The sequence below is a fragment of the Trachypithecus francoisi genome, unplaced genomic scaffold (genome assembly GCF_009764315.1).
Source record: "Trachypithecus francoisi isolate TF-2019V2 unplaced genomic scaffold, Tfra_2.0 Lachesis_group11, whole genome shotgun sequence".
NCBI classification, from domain to species: domain Eukaryota; kingdom Metazoa; phylum Chordata; class Mammalia; order Primates; family Cercopithecidae; genus Trachypithecus; species Trachypithecus francoisi.
In genome coordinates, this window is record NW_022681456.1 from 32,198,904 (window position 1) to 32,216,894 (window position 17,991).

General features: G+C 37.4%; 1 protein-coding gene and 1 pseudogene across 2 annotated transcripts in view; both read right to left on the bottom strand.

The window, feature by feature from the left end:
* The window catches only part of ANO4 (anoctamin 4), a 237,195-nt gene that overhangs the window by 56,540 nt on the left and 162,664 nt on the right, over positions 1 to 17,991 (bottom strand). The window lies entirely within an intron of this gene.
* On the bottom strand, positions 4,691 to 7,171 carry LOC117089550 (annotated as a pseudogene).

The window sequence follows — 17,991 nt, forward strand, 5'->3', positions numbered from 1 at the left end:
CTCAATGAACTGTATTTACAAGACAGAGTTTCACGTGTTTTTTCCGCTCCATTTTCTACCTTCACCTTCACCATGTACCTACCTACTCACAAATAAAAATAAAAATACAAACCTACTCACAAATAAAGTTCACCTGAGGTGTTAATGCCAGTCCGAAATAGCAATTTTCTTACAACGTTGGTGGACATAATAGGAAAATCCGAGGATTCTACTCTCTAAGTAAAGGTAGGATCAGGGGTAGTGTTCAGGTAGGTTAGTGTTCAGATACTGGGACACTCTTGGCTCAGAATCACAGACCGTTGAGCACGGTGTCTCATGAAGCCCATCACGGACACAAAAGGGACAGGACTGAATGTTCTTCAGGCCACACCCTATTATTTTCTTCTTTTTTTTAAATTATACTTTAAGTTCTAGGGTACATGTGCACAACGTGCAGGTTTGTTACATAGGTATACATGTGCCATGTTGGTTTGCTGTACTCATTAACTCGTCATTTACATTAGGTATTTCTCCTAATGCTATCCCTCCCCCTGCCCCTCACCCCACGACAGGCCTTGGGGTGTGATGTTCCCCGCCCTGTGTCCAAGTGTTGTCATTGTTCAATTCCCACCTATGAGTGAGAACATGCAGTGTTTGGTTTTCTGTCCTTGTGATAGTTTGCTGAGAATGATGGTTTCCAGCTTCATCCATGTCCCTGTAAAGGACATGAATTCATCCTTTTTAATGGATGCATAGTATTCCATGGTGTATATGTGCCACATTTTCTTAATCCAGTCTATCACTGATGAACATTTGGGTTGGTTCCAAGTCTTTGCTATTGTGAATGTGCCACAATAAACATACGTGTACATGTGTCTTTATAGTAGCATGATTTATAATCTTTTGGGTATATACCCAGTAATGGGATTGCTGGCTCAAATGGTATTTCTAGTTCTAGATCCTTGAGGAATCACCACACTGTCTTCCACAATGGTTGAACAGTGTAAAAGCTTTCCTTTTTCTCCACATTCTCTCCAGCATCTGTTGTTTCCTGACTTTTTAATGATCGCCATTCTAATTGTTGCGAGATGGTATCTCATTGTGGTTTTGATTTGCATTCGTCTCCTGGCCAGTGATTGATGAGCATTTTTTCATGTGTCTGTTGGCTGCATAAATGTCTTATTTTGAGAGTGTCTTTTTGTATCCTTTGCCCACTTTCTGATGGGTTTTTTTTTTCTTCTTCTTCTAAATTTGTTTAAGTTCTTTGTAGATTCCGGATATGATATTAGCCTTTTGTCAGTTGGGTAGATTGCAAAAATTTTCTCCCATTCTGTAGGCTGCCTGTTCACTCTGATGGTAGTTTCTTTTGCTATGCAGAAGCTCTTTAATTAGATCCCACTTGTCAATTTTGACTTTTGTTGCCATTGCTTTTGGTGTTTTAGTCATGAAGTCTTTGCCCATGCCTATGTCCTGAATGGTATTGCCTAGGTTTTCTTCTAGGGTTTTATGGTATTTTCTGAAATAGAATAATTATTATCAATTTCAAATAAATTTGTGGCAGGCTGCTATATATTTACCAAAATGATTTCTTAGCCTCCTCATCATAGTTCGATTATATTTTTGCAGTCTTTATCTCAGATGTGTCCACAAACCAAGTTTAGGCTGATGGAAAGTAAGAAGTGATATATGTCATTTTTGGACAAAGATTTAAGAAGTAGGTATATCTTCCCTCTGCTCCCTTTATACTTTAGCTGAATGAATAGAGAGAATGCTGAAGATCCAGAAGGGCATGCAGCCACAAGATGGAAGGAACTCATCCACCCATATGAATGATCATAAGGAAAACCATCTGCCAACCAGGAACATCTGACTGGGCTCTATCAAACACAAGGTTGTGATGTTTGTGTATTATAGCAGCTAACTTTACTCATCCTAACTAATACAGGGTTTTTCTGGAAAACATAGCAAGGATTAATATTCTGCAAATAGGGAGGAAAAAACACTGTACCATTCATCATGTTACTAAGGCATTTAGACAGATTTACACAGTAAAAACTCCCCTTTCAGATGCATATCTTAGGTTCCAAGGAAGGGTTAAAATGCTGTACCTTTTTAAATTCAATTTTTAAAAACATTTTTGTGGGTACATAGTAGGTATATATATTTATGAGGTACAAGAGATATTCTGCTACAGGCACACAATGCATTATAATCACATCATGGAAAATTGGGTATCTAATCCCTCAAGCATTTATCCTTTGTGTTACAAACAATCCAATTATATTATTTTAGTTGCTTTAAAAAGTACAGTTAAATTATTATTGACTATAGTCTCCATGTTGTGCTATCAAGTACTAGGCCTTATTCATTCTATTTCTTTGTGTACTCATTAACCATTCCCCCTCCCCTTCACCCCTCCACCCCCACCACACTATCCTTCCCAGCCTGTGGTAACCATCTTTCTATTCTCTACCTTCATGAGTACAACTGTTTTCACTTTTGGATCTCACAAATAAGTGAGAACAACATGGGAAGTTTGTCTTTCTGTGCTTGGGTTATGTCACTTAACATGACTTTCAGTTCCATCCATGTTGTTGTAAATGACAGGATCTCATTCTTTTTTTCTTTTTATGGCTGACTAGTACTTCACTGTGTATAAGGGCCACATTTTCTTTATTCATACATCTGCTGATGGACACTAAGGTTGCCTCCAAATCTTGGCTATTGTGAACAGTGCTAGAGCAAGCATAGGAGTGCAGATATCTCTTCAATATACTGATTTCCTTTCTTTTGAATATATACCTGACAATGAGATTGCTGGATCATACCGTAGCACATTTTTGTTTGTGAGGAGCCTCGAAACTTTTCTTCACAGTGGTTGTACTAATTTATATCCCCACCAACAGTGTAGAAATGTTCCCTCTTCTCCACATCCTTCCCAGAATTTGTTGTTGCCAGACTTTTGGATAAAAGCCATTTTAACTGGGGAGAGATGATATTTCATTGTAGTTTTGAGTTGCATTCCTATGATGAGCAATGATATTGAGCACCTCTTCATATGCCTGTTTGCCATTTGTAGGCCTTCTTTTGAGAAATGTTTATTCAATTTTTTGCCTATTTTTAAATAGTATTATTAGGTCTTTTTCCTACAAAGTAGTTTGAGCTGCTTACATATTCTGGTTATTAATCCCTTGTCAGATTGATAGTTTACAAATATTTTCTCCCATTCTGTGGGTTGTCTCTTCACTTTGATTGTTTCCCTTGCTGTGCAGAAGCTTTTTAATATGATGTGATCCCATTTGTCCATTTTTAATGCTTTGGTTGACTGTTCTTGTAGGGTATTACTCAAGAAATCTCTTATCAGTTTCATGTCTTGGAGAGGTCCCCACAGCTTTCTTTTAGTAGTTTCATAGTTCGAGGTCTTATATTCAAGTCTTTAATCCATTTTGATTTGATTTTTTTTTTGTATATGGGGAAAGATAAGGGTCTAGTTTCATTATTCTGCATATGGATATCGAGCTTTTCCAGAACCATTTATTGAAGAGACTTTTCCCCAATGTATATTCTTGGCACCTTTGTCAAAAATGAGTTCACTGTAAGTGTGTGGATTTGTTTTGGGGCTCTCTATTCTATCCCATTGGTCTATGTGTCTGTTTTTTATGCTAGTACTTGGCTTTTTTGGTTACTATAGCTCTACAGTGTAATTTGAGGTCAGGTAATGTGATTCTTCCAGTTTTGTTGTTTTTGCTCAGGATAACTTTGGCTATTCTGAGTCTTTCGTGATTCCACAAAAATTTTAGGATTATTTTTTCTATTTCTGTGAAGCACGTAATTGGTATTTTTAAAGGGATTGCATTGAATCTGTAGATTGCTTTGGGTAGTGTGGGCATCTTAACAATATTGATTCTTCCAATCTATGAACATGGACTATTCTCCCATTTTTTGTGTCCTCTCCAATTTCTTTGTTTTTTTTTTTTTAGTAGCACTATTATTTTATTATATACTTTATAAAAAACAAATGCTGCCCCCTCCCATGGCCACTAGGGAGGGAGCTTATACCTTTCCTAATGTAGATCTGGCCATCTTATAAAGTAGACCACATTATCTGTTTCCATATATACCCGTAGATACTTTTCTCCCCTCAAATATTTATATCTCAACTAAAAAAAAAAAGGAGACGCAAAGAGTATATAAAGATAAATGAGACTTTCTTGCTGTTATTATAGTACAAACATCAGATGACTACCAGGGAGTAACAGTGGACAAAACAAAAACACAAACCCCACTTTCAGTGAGGAATGAAAGGTCTGTTACTTGCCTCAAGTAGCCGAATCACCTGCTATAACTGGCACTTCCCTGACATTCATGGGTTTGTAGGGACATGGGCCAGGTGATTGCTTCTACTTGTTTCCAGAAGGCATATGTCTTCTACACCCTTTCTTAGTAACTAAAGATGTACTACAAGAGAACTCAGTATTTGAATTCTGCCCAGAGGTATTAAATGCACAAGGAAAAATTAGTTATGTCCAATTAGCAAGCAATAATATTTTTAAACCAACATGGTTAAATGTTAAGATTTGCAGAAATCAAAATGTTTATTCACATAATTTTAAATTAAAGTTGAAGATAATAAATCTTCCGTGGTAATGATTTAAGTGCAAGTGATGCTTGGCTCTCTTTCACATTCATTTGTTTTCTTCAGAGTGAAGGCATATCAGTTATTCTTGAACAAATCAATACAGCTCTGCAAAAGGGAGACACTGTTCCTTGCATGTTTTATTTCCATTTCAGACATTTCAATTAGGTTCTTTCTAAATGCTGCCACTTTCTTCCGTTTGAAATTTATCAGTTCTTCTTTTGCAGATTTAGAAAGCTATTCAAATTTCTGGCAGCACTCCTGCTGGTGTGCCTCAGCCAACTTGATGTCTTTGCTCTTTAAACTGGGCCTTATCCAGAGCTTTGAGTTCTCATAGTCAATGAGGATTTTGGTGCATCTGTATGAGAGATCCTTAGCAGCCTCGATGTTGAGCATGTAGAATCGGGGGAACTCTGTTAGCTTTAAATCTTCATCTGATGAGATTTGACCCTCTACTTCCTAAGTTTTTCAAATAGCTCAGCAACCTTCAATAGATACTTTTTGATGACTGTGGGCTCTTCTAAAGCCAGGCTATGTAAGCAGGCTGCAGTGTGGATATAGACATCGGCAACATTTTTATGAGATCTGGTCATTTTGTCAGATTTCACACGAGAATCTTTGATCCTATTGTAACAGTTAATAAGGAAGTTATTCTCTTGCTCAAAGAAGTCATCTACCTCCTTAACTCTAGTAAAAAGGACTGCATCAGCACCTTCACCACGCTTTTGAAGAAGCCACCAAACATCTCTGTAGTATTTTTCCACCTAACACTTAGATTCTGATCATATTTCAGGAAAACATGAAAGTTGTGATCTTTACTGAGAACAGGGTGAGAAGAAAGCCACTAAAGAAAGGCTTCATGGGAGGACACAGTCTTCTTAAAAACAGCGAGATACTCAGCTTGCAGTTTTTATTTCATCTTGGCAAATTCTTCTTTGGTCATAGACCCTTCACCTTCTCCCAGTTTCTGCATTTTCTCTCAAGGACCATCGAAGTCACCCTTCATAGGAGCAGGCAGAATCTGCAGCAGAGGCAGGAACTCATGAGCCTCTTGTCCCAGTAGCAATGTTTTCTAGTTGGTGCCTCATTCTACTCTTGCTGGTCCACAGGAGACAACCACTCCACTCATATAGGGCTACTTAAAAGTCAACTCCTGTTTTTTCTTAACCTTCCCTATTTCTTCTGGCCATTTAAAAGGAGGTGTCTTTCTGTATTCACTTTGATGGCAATCATTTGCCCAGTTTATCCATTACAGACAATCGTTCAGAGCACAACGGTGTCTATATTGCTTCAATGTTGGCCTAAAACTAGTGTAACGAATGCTAAACACCAATGATTAGCCATCAAGATTATGAAGTCTCCAGTATTTCAAAGGATTTTTTTCCTAATCCCAAAGCATAATCAAGGACTCTAATTTTGAATGAACAGAACATATCTAAATATAAGCTTCAGTACTAATTTTGTTTAATTATTAAGAAATTGTCATTTGGACAGATTCTTCAGTCTGTGTGGCAGGACAAAAAGGATGGAAATCTCCTTTAAAATCAGCTAAGTCTCTGTTCCTGCAGCTAAGAATTAAGGATCAAGGGCTGAAAACTGCCTCCTTGGCCACTTTTCTGTTTTTGGGAGACAGAGTCTCAGTCCGTCACCCAGGCTGGAGTGAAGTGGTGCAACCTCGGCTCACTGCAACTTCCACCTCCCAGGTTCAAGGGATTCTCCTGCCTCAGTCTCCCCAGTAGCTGGGACTACAGGTATGCGCTACCATGCCCGGCTAATTTTTTATATTTTTAGTAGAGACAAGGTCTCATCATGTTGCCCAGGAAGGTCTTGAAATCTTGAGCTCAGCTAATCCACCCACTTTGGCCTCCCAAAGTTCTAGGATTACAGGCACGGCCTCATTCAGCACTTTTGAGAAATCTTATCACATACTATTACCAATACTGCTGTTTCCTAGAAATCAATTCTACTGACATTGGAAAGAACATACCAGAGAAAAACCAAACCTAAAGGCAGATAAGACTAAACTCATTATACTGTTTACACCACTTTACAACATAAATAATGTAAGCCTGTATGCATTACCTCAAAGCTGTAATATTGTTCCTTCACATATTTTCCACTTAACCAACAGTTAGCAAATACTCTAGTAGGTAGATGAAATGAAAATTTTCACAATACATTACACAAAGTAGACATAAATCTCTTTAAACTAAATGAATAATAAGGCAGAAAGAACTAGCTTATTTGATTTTCTAAAACACTCACAATAAGCCCAGCATAGACTGTTCTTTCAAAAAGAGTGTTATGTAGTCACACAAAGTCTTCTTGTTGCCTTGTAACAGAAAACTCTGGACTCTGAAATGTGGGCAGTGTGGTTTTTGTAGGCACTGTAAATATGACCTTATCTCTCTCACTGAGCGCATCAGGTATGTCAATCTGAAGCGAGGGATCAACATTCACGTCCACAGATACAGATCTCGGCTTGCTGCGGTCCTCCTCCTGCTGCTGCAGCAACTCAGGAACAGTGGCCATGGCGACACAGGACTCAAGCAGGGGCCGCCTGACCTTGCTCTGCTCTGGGAGGAGGCCACTGACTATAGGGCCGCAACAGGGACTCAAAGTCAGGGACACTCTCCCAGCAAGTCACCTCTAGAGAAAGCTTCTTCAATTTCTTTTGTCAGTGTTTTATAGTTTTCATTGTGGAGATCTTTTGTTTCTTTGGTTAATTCCTAGTTATTTGATTGTATTTGTAGCTATTGTAAATGGGATTACTTTCTTGATTTCTTTTTCAGATTGTTCACTGCTGGCACATAAAAATGCTACTGATTGAATATACATTCTTCTCAGCACCACATCGCACTTATTCCAAAATTGACCACATAGTTGGAAGTAAAGCACTCCTCAGCAAATGTAAAAGAACAGAAATTATAACAAACTATCTCTCAGACCACAATGCAATCAAACTAGAACTCAGGACTAAGAAACTCAATCAAAACTGCTCAACTACATGGAAACTGAACAATCTGCTCCTGAAGGACTGGGTACATAACGAAATGAAGGCAGAAATAAAGATGTTCTTTGAAACCAATGAGAACAAAGATACAACATACCAGAATCTCTGGGACACATTTAAAGCAGTGTGTAAAGGGAAATTTATAGCACTAAATGCCCACAAGTGAAAGCAGGAAAGATCTAAAATTGACACCCTAACATCACAATTAAAAGAACTAGAGAAGCAAGAGCAAACACATTCAAAAGTTAGCAGAAGGCAAGACATAACTAAGATCAGAACAGAACTGAAGGAGATAGAGACACAAAAACCATTCAAAAAATCAATGAATCCAGGAGCTGGCTTTTTGAAAAGATCAACAAAATTGATAGACCACTAGGAAGACTAATAAAGAAGAAAAGAGAGAAGAATCAAATAGACACAATAAAAAGTGATAAAGCGGATATCACTACCGACCCCACAGAAATACAAACTACCATCAGAGAATACTATAAACACCTCTACACAAATAAACTAGAAAACCTAGAAGAAATGGATAATTTCCTGGACACATACACTATCCCAAGACTAAACCAGGAAGAAGTTGAATCCCTGAATAGACCAATAACAGGCTCTGAAATTGAGGCAATGATTAATAGCCTACCAACCAAAAAAAGTCCAGGACCAGACGGATTCACAGTCGAATTCTACCAGAGGTACAAGGAGGAGCTGGTACCACTCTGTCTGAAACTATTCCAATCAATAGAAAAAGAGGGAATCCTCCCTAACTCATTTTATGAGGCCAACATCATCCTGATACCAAAGCCTGGCAGAGACACAACAAAAAAAGATAATTTTAGACCAATATCCCTGATTAAAATTGATGCAAAAATCCTCAATAAAATACTGGCAAACCAAATCCAGCAGCACATCAAAAAGCTTATCCATCATGATCAAGTGGGCTTCATCCCTGGGATGCAAGGCTGGTTCAACACACGCAAATTAATAAATGTAATCCAGCATATAAACAGAACCAAAGACAAAAACCACATGATTATCTCAATAGATGCAGAAAAGGCCTTTGACAAAATTCAACAGCTCTTCATGCTAAAAACTCTCAATAAATTCGGTATTGATGGAATGTATCTCAAAATAATAAGAGCTATTTATGACAAACCCACAGCCAGTATCATACTGAATGGGCAAAAGCTGGAAGCATTCCTTTTGCAAACCAGAACAAAATAAGAATGCCCTCTCTCACCACTCCTATTCAATAGAGTATTGAAAGTTCTGGTCAGGGCAAGAGAAATAAATAAAGGGTATTCAAATAGGAAGAGAGGAAGTCAAATTGTCTCGATTTGCAGATGACATGATTGTATATTTAGAAAACCCCATCATCTCAGCCCAAAATCTCCTTAAGCTGATAAGCAACTTCAGCAAAGTCTCAGGATACAAAATCAATGTGCAAAAATCACAAGCATTCTTATACACCAAGAACAGACAAACAGACAGCCAAATCATGAAAGAATTCCCATTCACAATTACTACAAAGAGAATAAAATACCTAGAAATACAACTTACAAGGGATGTGAAGGGCCTCTTCAAGGAGAACTACAAACCACTGCTCAAGGAAATGAGAGAGGACACAAATGGAAAAACATTCCATGCTTATGGATAGGAAGAATCAGTATCGTGAAAATGGCCATAGTGCCCCAAGTAATCTATAGATTCAATGCTATCCACATCAAGCTACCACTGACTTCTTTCACAGAATTAGAAAACACTACTTTAAATTTCATATGGAACCGGAAAAAAAAAAAAAAAAAAAAAAAAAAAAAACCTGTATAGCGAAGACAATCCTAAGCAAAAAGAACAAAGCTGGAGGCATCATGCTACCCAACTTCAAACTATACTACAAGGCTACAGTAACTAAAACAGCGTGGTACTGGTACCAAAACAGAGATATAGACCATTGGAACAGAACAGAGCCCTCAGAAATAATACCACACATCTTCAACCATCTAATCTTTGATAAACCTGACAAAAACAGCAATGGGGAAAGGATTCCCTATTTAATAAACGGTGTTGGGAAAACTGGCTAGCCATATGCAGAAAATTGAAACTAGACCCCTTCATTACACCTTAATCAAAAATTAACTCAAAATTGGTTAAAAAATTAAATGTAAAACCTAAAACCATAAAAATTAAAGAAGAAAACCTAGGCAATACCATTCAGGACATAGGCATGGGCAAAGACTTCATGATTAAAACACCAAAAGCAATGGCAACAAAAGCCAAAATTGACAAATGGGATCTAACTAAACTAAAGAGCTTCTGCACAGCAAAAGAAACTATCATCAGAGTGAACAGGCACAGACAACCTACAGAATGGGAGAAAATTTTTGCAATCTATCCATCTGACAAAGAGCTAGTATCTAGAATCTAGAATCTACAGGGAATTTAAACAACTTTACAGGAAAAAACAATCCCATAAAAAAGTGGTCAAATGATATGAACAGACACTTCTCAAAAGAAGACATTTACATAGCCAACAAACAAATGAAAAAAAGCTCATCATCACTGGTCATTAGAGAAATGCAAATCAAAACCACGGTGAAATACCATCTCACACCAGTTAGAATGGCAATCATTAAAAAGTCAGGAAACAACAGATGCTGGAGAGGATGTGGAGAAATAGGAATGCTTTTACACTAATTTACACTTTTGGGTGGGAGTGTAAATTAGTTCAACCATTGTGTAAAACAATGTGGTGACTCCTCAAGGATCTAGACCCAGAAATACCAATTGACCCAGCAATCCCATTACTAAGTATATACTCAAAGGATTATAAATCATTCTACTATAAATACACATGCACACATATGTTTATTGCAGCACTATTCACAATAGCAAAGACTTGGAACCAACCCAAATGCCCATCAATGATAGACTGGATAAAGAAAATGTGGCACATATACACCATGGAATACTATACAGCCATAAAAAAGAATGAGTTCATGTCCTTTGTCGGGACATGAATGAAGCTGGAAACCATCATTCTCAACAAACTAACACAGGAAGAGAAAACCAAACACTGCATGTTCTCACTCATAAGTGGGAGTTTAACAATGAGAACACAAAGACACAGGGAGGGGAACATCACACATTGTGGCCTGTCGCGGGGGTAGGGGAATAGGGGAGGCATAGCATTAGCAGAAATACCTAATGTAGATGACAGGTTGATGGCTGCAGCAAACCACCATGGCACATGTATACATACGTAACACCTGCATATTCTGCATATGTATACCAGAAGAAAGAAACAGGATTGTCTTAGTTAACATAGGAAAAGCTTTTGGCAAAATTCTATACCCATTCATGATTTTAAAAACCCTCAATTTCTAATAATAGAAGGAATGTTCTTCAACTTGATAACAGACATACATGAAAGCCTGTAGTTTCTATCATACTCAATGGTGAAAGACTAAACACTTTCCCCTAAGACTGGGAATAAGGCAAGGATGTCTAGCACGTAACTTGTATCCAACATTATTCTGGAGGTCCTAACCAGTATGAGGCAAGAAAAAGAAATAAAACTCATATAGATTAGAAAGAAAACTTAATTATTTTATAAATTTCATAATCATCTATGTTGAAAATATTAAGGAATCTATAAAAAAGCTAGTAGCACTAACAACTTAGTTTAGTACATCACAAGACATATGGTCAATATACAAAAGTCAATTGTATTTCTACGTAGTAGCAATGAATAACTGACAATTGAAATTACAGAAAAATACTATTTGTAAAAAACTAAAAAAATCCAATATATAGGCATAAATTTAACAAAATATCTGGAAGCCTTGTACATTGAAAATAATGAGACATTACTTAGAGAAATTACAGAATATGTAAATAAACAAAAAGCTAAATGACAATCTTTCCAAACTGACATTGATTCAGTTTAATCCCAATCAAAATATCAACACTGTTTTTGAAGAAATTTAAGTGCTGATTCAACAATTTATTTGGAAATGCAAAGAACCTAAAACAGCAAAACAATTTTTGAAAAGACAAATACGATTTCAAGACTTATTATTATGCCATAATAATCAAGACGGTGTATTATTGCCATGTGTGTACATACACATCAAACATAATAAAAATTATGAAAAACAGACCCATACATATATGGCCCATTGATTTCAACCAAAAAGTACCAAGAAAATTCAAAAAGGAAAAGAATGATATTTTTGACAAATGGTACTAGGAAAACTGGATGTCTACATGGAAATAAATAAATCTGTCCCTTACATTATGCCATATACAAAACCAACTTGAAATAAGTCATAAACCTAAATGCATGAGCTAAAACTGTAAGTTTTTTAGAAGACAATATAGACGAAAATCTAAGAAACTTTGAGTTTGGCAAAGATTCCATAAATAAAACATAAAAAACACGGACAGAAAAAAATTTAAATTAAAGTATATAAAAAGAAAAAACTTGGTATTCAAAAGGCACCATTAAAAAATAAAAATGCAAGCCTCAAACAGGGAAAAATATTTGCAACATGTATGATAAAGCATTTCTATCCAGAATATATAAAAGTATTATTTTAACTTAAAAAGAGGACAAACAACCCAATAACAAATGGGCAAATGATGTGAGTGAACACTTCACCAAGTAAGATACACAGATTGCAAATAAGCTAATGAAAAGATGTTCAACATCACTACTCATTAGGGAAATGCAAATTAAAACTGCAACGGGATAATACTATATACCCACTAAAATGACTAAAATTATAAAGAGTGACAATTCCAAGTGCTTGTGAGAATGCAGAACACCTGGAATTCTCAAATCATGCTGATATTGACTACAAAATGATATGGCCACTTTGGGAAACAATTTCTTACAAAGTTAGGCATTTACTTATCACATGATCCAGCAATGCCATTTTTAATTACTCATCCTAGATGAACAGATACAAAGGCTTTTATGAAAATGTAAAAAAAAAAAAACAAAACAAAAAAAACTAGAAGAGCCAATAGTTTCCAGTTTTATTTGTAATAGTTAAAAACCACATCGAACACAAATATTCATTAACTGGGTAAGTAGACAAACAAAATACGACATATTCAGGCACTGGAATACTACTCTGTACTAAAAAGAAACCAGCTGCTGACACATGCAACAGCATAAATGAATCTCAGCAGCATTAACTGAAGTGAAAAGTAGCCAGACACAAAATGCTGCATACTGAATAACTTAATTTGCATGAAATTCTAGAACAGGTGAAACTACAGTGGTAGAAAGCAGGTTTCAGGTTGCCAAGGGACTGACTGCAGAGGCATGAGGACAGTTTCGAGAGGATAAAAATATTCTGTTATATATCATCATTATGGTGATGCTTACATGACTATATACATTTGACCTACCTTGTTGAATTGTTCACTTAAAGTTGTTGGATTTTATTGCGCATAAATTATACTTAAAATTGAAAAAAATCTTCCCACAATCCCACCACATAAAGCAAACCACCATTAATATTATGACATCATTTCTTTCAGTTTTCATTTATATTTAATATTCAAAATCATGTTTTACTTGTATACTTAAAACAATTTTTAAATACAAGCTTTGTATTATCACATGCTTTGAGAGAGCAATTTATAATAGCTGATTATAATTTACCAAACTGTTCTAGTGTTGGACATTTACATTGTTCACAAATTTTGCATATTATAAATAACTAAAGCTAGTTATTACACATGTGGTTTTAATCCTGGAAACTGGACTTTTTCTGAAGTCAAATTCTGCATAATATTTTGACTGAGCACTGGAATGCCTTCTAAGGGGCCTGCCTGCCACCAGTTGGCCTCCACTTTCACCTCTCCCTACACTGTTGCCAGAGTTACTTCCCAAATACAACTGATGATGTCCCTTCCCATATTATAACTACAGTTGGCTTTCTGTTGCTTACAGCATGAAGCCATGTTCTGTTGTGGCACAAGTGGCCTGTGATAAGCAGCTCTCAGCTTTCAACGGGTACTCTGCTATGGGTTGAATTGTGTCCCCTCAAAAAAGGTCCCACTACCTCACAATGTGACCTTATTTGGAAATAGGGTCAGTGCACATGTAATTAGTTAAGATGGGGTCATAACTGGAGTAGGCTGGGCCCTTAATCCAATATGACTAGTGTCTTGAGAAGAAGATAGCCACGTGAAGACACAGAGACACAGGGCAAATGCCAGGTGAAGACAGAGGCAGAGATAGGAGTGATGCATCTACAAACCAAGGACGGCCAAGAACCATCAACCATCACCAGAATCCAGGAGAGTGGCATGGAACACATCCTTCCCTCACAGCCCTCAGAATCCCACTGACACCCTGATTTTGGACTTCAAGCCTCCAGAACTGTTATGCAATAAACTTCTATTGTTTCAAGCTACCCAGTTTGTAGTACTGTGTTACAGCAGCCCTAGGAAACTAATACACACTCAACTTCCCTATCACTATGAACAGCCAATTCTTCCTTTTCAGAGCTTTACAAACACTCTTGTCACCTAAGAATGTTATCTACACCTCCTTCCAACCCCACTACTTTGCCTGGCAAAGCGAAGACTTCTTTCCAATACCTCATACCTCTTCTTGGGTGAACCTTTTCTGCTTTTCCTTTTGCCTCAGGAAGTTGACTACATAAACCCTTATTGGCCTATTATAAATTGGACTTGCCCTGTATTACAATTATCAACTCTCCTTTAATATACTGAGATTTTTGAAAGCAGAGATCCCATCTTACTCATTTTTGTGTATGAGTTAATGACATCTTAATTGACATACCTCACAGAAGATGCACAACATGGTGGACACACTTTGGAATGGCTCTGGAGTGAAACAGACCAGATCCGGTTTAAAGTTCAGGCTCCACACCTTATCAGCTACTGGAATCCTGGGCAAATTGCATAACCTCTCTGAGCCTCAGTATCCTCATCTATAAAATGAAGTTAGTAATTTCTTTCTAATGGGTGATGAGAAATTGATGAGGTATCCTATGTGCATGTGCATACAAACATGGTAGGCCTCTAGTAAATGTGTACCTTTTTCAACATACAATTACCAGTTTTTTTGTTGAACATGTAGATAAGACTATGAAATATAAAGTTCATTCTTACAAAATTTATTTTTTTAAATGAGACCTACTTCATTCACCAATTACTAACAGGATCACACTAAATAATTACAATCTTGTCATTCGATTAAAGAGCTCTGAGGATCTTGCTTTGTGTGTTTACTGGGGATAACTTAACTTTCGGCAATCCTAAAAGTAGAAAATGAAAAACAAGGGAGAAAGAGAAAAAAAACCAAACCAAACCAGAAACAGAACAGAGGGAAATAATCTGCTTCCCCGACAGGTCTCTGCCAACATCTAGTTGCCCAATGACTCATTTCTTTTCCCTTGGGAGAGGAGCTATTTAGTCCATAATTATTCTGCCCCTTGGACCTTTCTGAACAAAAATGAGCATTGAGGAATGGGCCACACTGTAATTCCAGCCCAGACCCAGGCTCACAGCACACCTCAGGGATCCCCAGGGAGCCCTGCATTCACACAGATGTGACCTGAACAAAGGTAGTAGAGTTCTGTCAGGATTCCTAACCCAACACCAAGGCCCTCCCAGTTTCTACAAACTGGTTCCAGATGGAGCCTTATTATTTTTTTCCGGTGAACACACAAAGCAAAGGCAACAAAATGAACACATCAACCCCAGCCTTTCAGAAGTCTTGTAAACCACTTACATCTGTTCTCATCAGCTCCATATCTAGCAATTTCCTGAAAATAGAGTGCATTTGTTTTCTTTAATGCTGTAACTTGTCAATCATAAGAGATGATCCTGAGACCATTAAACTGAGTTCCATTAGAACTGACACGTTTTTATAGAACATTACCGTCTCAAAGCAGGATAAATGGGGCTCAGGACAGGCATAGCAGGCCTTAAAATGGTTCAGGTCTCCAAAACAGAAGGAAAAGGTAACAAACAATACCTGATTCTAGCAGTAGAGCAGAGGAGCTCAGACTGCCCAGTTTAACTCCTGGCTTTGCCACTTTGTAGCAACTGCGGCAGTATCCTTATCTGTCATATGAGGATAAGAACAGTACCTTTTTAAAAGTTTGCTGGAGAGATTAAACAAGATGATACATGGGAAATGCTTAGGACTGCATTTAGTACATAGTAATCCCTCAAAAATGAATGCTATTAATAGAACTGTTAATACTGTTGACTCTTTCAGATTTCTGCAAAAGGCATTATCTCTATCTACAAAGAAACACTTGGGGCAACTCATTCTTTTTCTCAAACTAGTACATTTCTGGGAATAATAGGGGATTTAAGCAATAAGTTGTCATCTAAGACAAAGCAATTTAGAGGGTGAATTATTCCAGGCATGTCTTGCCTGGAATGGCCCTAAACTGTTCCCTTGTGCCCAAAGTTTATTATAGAACATCCATCAGAGTCTTACAAAGTATACTCCAAAGCACAAGAGCTGTTAAATCTCCAATCCACCCACTTTCAACCTCAGAAACTTCTCAACTCCATGTTCCAGGAAGCCAGCACCAACAAGCTGAGGTTGGCAAGGGGATAAAACAAAACCTATTTGTCATCCACAACATAAAACTCAACTTGCAAAGAGGCATGCAATCCATCTTATAATGGAGGTACTGAGGGAGAGTAATAACCTCTGCCTTATGAACAAATGTCATCATACCAAAATTTACTTCTATGTAGTCTCAGGAGGTAAACTGTAAGAAGAAACCATTATTTAATTCAAAGTATATTTGAAATTGGTGAAATATTGAAGTGGGTAATGAAGTTTTGTGTTTTAATTCTTCCAGAATACCACCAGGATACCACTCTTTACACAGTGAATTAGCAGCCCAAGGCAGAGCTTCCAAATGACTATGCCAGGAATAATAATAATAACCCTTTCAACTCTTGTAGCTTCTAAGGCTAGGGTGTTTGGGACAGCCCTATCCATGGCCATGAGGAAGTTCCTCCATGTACAGAAGCATGCTTCGTAAATATTTTCACTTTTATGTGTGCTATGACCTGAAAAGGTTTAGGAAATGAATACATTTAGGTTTACAATATACATTTAGTATTTAGGTTTGCAGAATACTGGATACATTTAGGTTTACAGAATACATTTAGTATTTACAATACTGATTTAGGAAATGAATACGTTTCCAAAGTCCCCTCATTTGTGACCATGGCAAAGCTTAAGCATTATATGGCTTATCCTAATCATGGTTTATGATACTAATAGATTCTAGTAAAACTAGATACACATTCTTTATCTGAGACCTCAGTCCTGTAATCAAAATTCTCTTAGGGTTAGTTTGTTTGCAAGGGATAGAGATGCATTAAGGGTAGCATGAACAGTGAAAGCTTTTCACAAGGTCCACCAAGGGAGGCAGGAATCCTGCAGGAAAAAAGACATGGCCTATTCAGAGACAGGATACAGAAGCCCGAAGCTTGAGAGAGGCCTCAGCCACAAGAGAGTCTGGGTCTTCATCCTGACACTCCACTAATAACATGACTTGGCTATATTCTCTCTTTGCTTCTCTCTGGGGGATTGTCTTGCATTTTCTCCCAGTTGGCTTTGTCGCCCTCTAATTTTTCCCCTAGTTCTTTGTTTCTACCTGTTTCTAGGTTCTGATTCTCATAACTTCAGCCTCCTAATTCCTCCTGGTCCCTACTTCTACCCAATGGTCAATTTTAATCTTTCTTTTTCTCCCTCCCTCCTGCCCTCTGTATTTTTCAGTGTCCTGCTGCTAACTCCCTATTTCCCTTTACATTTCCTAGTCCACATTCTTCATAATAAGAATCTGGTGGCCCTACCAGTCCTTGTCTGGGCAGAACCTCAGGTCTTTTCCCAGGCCACTCACCAACCTGTGCTTTGACTGATCTTGGTTCAAATGCTTACTGGCTGAGAGGGACTGGAGTCATGGGGTTCAAAACATGTCCCTTCAACAGAGCTGTGATGGGTGGGACAATTTTCCTTTGACAGTCTCTAGATACAAAAGACACAATATATCAAGAACAAGCTACCTCAAGTGAACAAGGTTTTATGTTTCTACTTACCAAAAAAGATCTCTTAAATACATTCACTGTATCATAAATAAATACTTTTGGTAATTTCTTTCTCTTTTTTCTTCTCTTTTTCCTTCTTTCCATCCATCCATCCATCCATCCATCATCCATCCATCCATCCACCCACCCACCCATCTATCCATCGACCCACCCATCCATCCAACAGAAACTTACTGATTCCATCTATCTCAAAAAAAAAAAAAAAAAAACCCAAAAAACCATATGAGGTCTCTGATGA